This window comes from Mustela nigripes, chromosome 14 (assembly GCF_022355385.1).
Source record: "Mustela nigripes isolate SB6536 chromosome 14, MUSNIG.SB6536, whole genome shotgun sequence".
Lineage (NCBI taxonomy): Eukaryota > Metazoa > Chordata > Mammalia > Carnivora > Mustelidae > Mustela > Mustela nigripes.
The window spans coordinates 41,516,482-41,520,625 of record NC_081570.1 but is presented as its reverse complement, the minus strand read 5'-3'; the positions used below and the strand labels follow the sequence as shown (position 1 = coordinate 41,520,625).

The 4,144-nt window shown below is 46.3% G+C and overlaps 1 protein-coding gene across 3 annotated transcripts in view; it reads right to left on the bottom strand.

The window, feature by feature from the left end:
* Window positions 1-3,569, bottom strand: part of ZFYVE9 (zinc finger FYVE-type containing 9) — a 205,471-nt gene extending 201,902 nt beyond the window's left edge. For all 3 annotated transcript variants that reach the window (XM_059374726.1, XM_059374725.1, XM_059374728.1), the window contains exon 1: window positions 3,479-3,569. The gene's annotated coding sequence lies outside the window, so the exon portion shown is untranslated. The remainder of the gene's footprint in view (window positions 1-3,478) is intronic.
* Window positions 3,570-4,144: the final 575 nt, after the last annotated feature.

Sequence of the window (4,144 nt, the reverse complement as noted above, 5' to 3'; positions counted from 1 at the left end):
CTCTCTCTCTCTGCCTGCCTCTCTGCCTACTTATGATCTCTCTCTCTATCAAATAAATAAATAAATAAAATCTAAAAAAAAAAATCAAAGCTACTATGTTTTAAGTCTCATAGAAATTCCAAACCCTAATTTTTTTTTTATTTTTATTTTTTGCTTTTCCCTAAAGGCGGAATGGATGTGAACATTTATTGGGCACCTTCTAAGAGACAGATCCTGAGCTAATTGCTTTTTATTATTTGTATCTCATGGAACCAGTTCGACTTCTCTGTGATGGCAACTATTACTTCAATTATTACTACATAAGAAGCAACTCAGGATCTAAATGTTCCATTGTTCTAAGAATTGTAATAAGGATTCCTGCCCACATCTGACTCCATTCTCTGTACCACATCATGCAATTAACAACCATAAAACACCACACACACACACACACACACACACACACACACACCATCCCTCTAGGTACATAAGAAATAAGTTAAAATCCAGGCAATTAACTTTTTTTTTTTTTTAAGATTTTACTTATTTATTCGACAGAGGGGGGGAACACAAGCAGGGGAGTAGGAGTGGGAGAAGGGAGCCCAATGAGACTCAATCCCAGGATCCCCACCTGACACCCAGCAACTGAGCCACCCAGGTGCCCCCAGGCAATTATCTTTTCTAAACAAGATTTGTGCGTCGCAACTCGTGTATGGCCAGCACATACCAGTGCCAAATAAAAGTTTACTGAATGGTAGGGGCGCCTGGGTGGCTCAGTGGGTTAAGCCACTGCCTTCGGCTCAAGTCATGATCTCAGGGTTCTGGGATCGAGCCCCACATCGGGCTCTCTGCTCAGCGGGGAGCCTGCTTCTCCCTCTCTCTCTGTCTGCCTCTCTGCCTGCTTGTGATCTCACTGTCAAATAAATAAAATCTTAAAAAAAAAAAAAAGTTTACTGAATGGTATAAACACCGGTAGCTTAGCAACGAAGAAGAAATGGGATCATCTTTATTCATTCTGTCTTTCTAAGGAAGTTAATATACAACTATTGCTTACCAGGCAACATATACAACTTTCTCCTTACAGAATAAAACACTGATTCAGGAATTGGAAGAGAAGGGAATGACCACATATAAAAATTATTATTATTCTTAAAGGTCAAGCTATTGGATTAAACATTAGAAGCCTTAAAGAGAGATCAAGCATGATCTACTCAATTACAACTTTTGTCTGATGGCTGCCTTATAAGAGTTAAACATGTTCTGCTTCCACAACTGGCTAGTTGCTAGCAAAGACCACATTTTTGTGTTACCTAGAGCACCAAAGACGGGATCTGACACTTAATATTAATAGCTAAAACTTTATAAAGATCCTCTACAAATTACGAAACTGAATTAACCCTAAAAGTCTTGCAAGGTAAGTATATATCTATCTATATTTTACAGACAATGAATTCAAAGTCCAAGAAGAGATTAAGTGCAAGGTAAGTGGCCAGGTATCCTTCTATAACACCACAGCTGCCAGAAAAGGCTCTCAATATATTTTAATTGAATCAGCTATCTCTTGAAATATCCTTTTTCCTTCTATGATTGTAACACCATTATCTGTTGCTATGAAAAATGTATTGCCACTTAAGATTGATAGCTTTGTTAGAAAACAGATACTGTCATTAGGCTTAATAAGGTTTGTTAACTTTTAACTTATTCTCAAACTTTAGTAGGATGAAGAACCAGGGAGCTTGATTAAAAATAATCCTTGGGCCACTATTATTCCTAAAAATTCTGATTAAAGGTACCAGGAATCTGCATATGTTAATAAGCAATCTCAGCTAATTCTAATGATGGCAGTCTTCAGAGACACACTGAGAAGAACTAAACTACTTTTGAAATTTAATCTACTCACCCCCAATTTTTTTAATCAAGCCAGTTTCTTACAATTATAAATATTTAAGCAAAATCTTACAAAAACAATCCAAGGCTACTACATCTAACATAATAAGTTCTCAAAAATGTATACTGCACCTCAGGAGCTTCCCATGCTGCAAAGGAGGTTAAGTCAGAGGTCTTTTAGGTAGTTAACTATGTTATTCTGTTTAAGTTGATGAATTCAACTATACCACAATGTAATTTAGTAAAACATTTTTATATGTCTTACACAAATGACTGGATGTTAAACAGTAAAAGGGAACAGTTAACTCTGAACCTGATAGAATAATAAAATAATAATAATTTGAATAATTATTAAAGTAATAATCACAATTTTTAAATCACCAATAGTCCAAGCCCATTTAAAACTTTAAATGACCATCAAAATGTACTAATTATAAAATTATGGGTGACTTTCCCTCACTATTAAATATTTATTGAGTTGAACAGTACCTTTCTGTACTTTTCAAGTTTTCTACAGTAAGCATATTTATTTTATTCACGATTATAAAAGTTTTAGAAGTACTTATTAATCCTACAATCTTCACATTCATTATAGGGGAAGCAAGAGTAACCTGTAACCACATTTATCATAAACCATAAACACCCAAATACCTGACTTAAGGTATCAAACTGTAATCATTACCTTTTTTTCACACTAATACCAGAACAAATCACTTAACCTCTAAAATGTAGACTATGTCCCATTTCCATCAGGTATCTTTTATTAGTACAGTTAGCACGACTTTTTAAAATCCTCTTGTCATCTGTTCCGTGGATCTATTTAGGTGGAACCTTTTTGTACCAAGAACTGAGGCATTAAAATATTTACACTCTCTTATTAGGGAGAAGGGGAAAGACCACTATTTTTAAAAAAAACAAAAACCACATTTTTATAATTGTGAGTATTTCCGCACGAAACTAGGATGGGGACAAAGCTAGGATGGGGCTTTCTCCAAAGCAGACCACTCTTAGAGGCAAAATGTAATGTAATAGAAAGCGACAGGGATGAGCCGCCAGCAGGTGATGAAATTTCAGCTCAAATAAAACGCAAACGGTTGTTTTCAACCCAGTCAGATCGGTGAATGACACTCGGGAGTACCGGGGGCTCTCAGGGCCCCGCACTTTCCGCACTCCAATTCTTACTAGCCCTCCCGCCCCTCCCCCCGGGGCTCTGCGTGACTCGGTAAGGGGCGCGGAGAAGCCAAGGCTGTTTGCAAACAGCCGTCCTCAGCCTCCCTCCAGGATGTACGTGCTGGGCCCGGGGTTAAGAGGCTGCGCTCGGCCCGGGCCCGGGGCCAACCTGAACGGTGCCAGTGCCTCCGCCAACACACCGGGCCGCAACGGAACCGAGGCCAGGGCGAGGGCTTCCCGGCGGCGCGGGGCCTAGTCGCCCCCCACGCGCCTCCCGCCTCCCGGGGGACGCGGAGACGAAGGGTTGAGGGCCCAGAGCCGCGGGGTGGGGGAGGCGGCCGCAGAGCAGGACGCCCCGTCCGCCCGGCCGGAGGGCTGCTGCCAGGGCCCTTCCCCGCGGCGGAAAGCCAGCGAGCCCGGGACCGCGTCGCGCCACACTCACCTCGAGCAGCGGCCGCCGCCGCCACAGCATGGCCGGGGGGGTCGTCCCTAAGCCGACAGCCTCCTCCGGAGGGCACCGGCGCGGCCCCAGGCGCCGCCGCGAAGCCTCCCGCTCCTGAAGGGGTTGTGGTCGCCGCTGCTACTGAGGCCCAGAGCCCGCCGAGCCTCATCGGGCTCACGGGCCGCCGCAGCCACGCGGTTCCCGGAGGAGCGCCGCTGAAACGGGCCGGGGGCGCAAGGCTGCGGCGGGACGACGGAGGTGCTGCAGGCGGGGATCCTCGGCGAAGCCTCCAGCGTCGCCGTGGCCGCTCCTGCCGCCGGCGCCGCTGGGCCACAGCGCCCCCTGGACCCCACGCACGGCTACGGCGCCGGGACTGCGGCGGCCGCCCGGGCACGAGCGGCAAGGAACGCGGGGGAGCGCGGCCTGGGGATGGCGGGGGCCCGGCGCTCGCTGCGCTGCCCTCGGCCCCCGGCCAGCCTCCGACAATGCCTCCCGGGAGGCGGAAGCCCCTCGATCTCCCACAGACGGTGGCGGGTGCCAGCCCCACCCCCAGCCCTCAGGCCGTGAGCGCCTTTGCACCTTTTCCTTCTCTCCAGGAGGTACGTGAACGTTTCTGTCACTCGGACGTTCACCTGAGACCAGGAGGTGAGGGAATCTGCTCGTTTT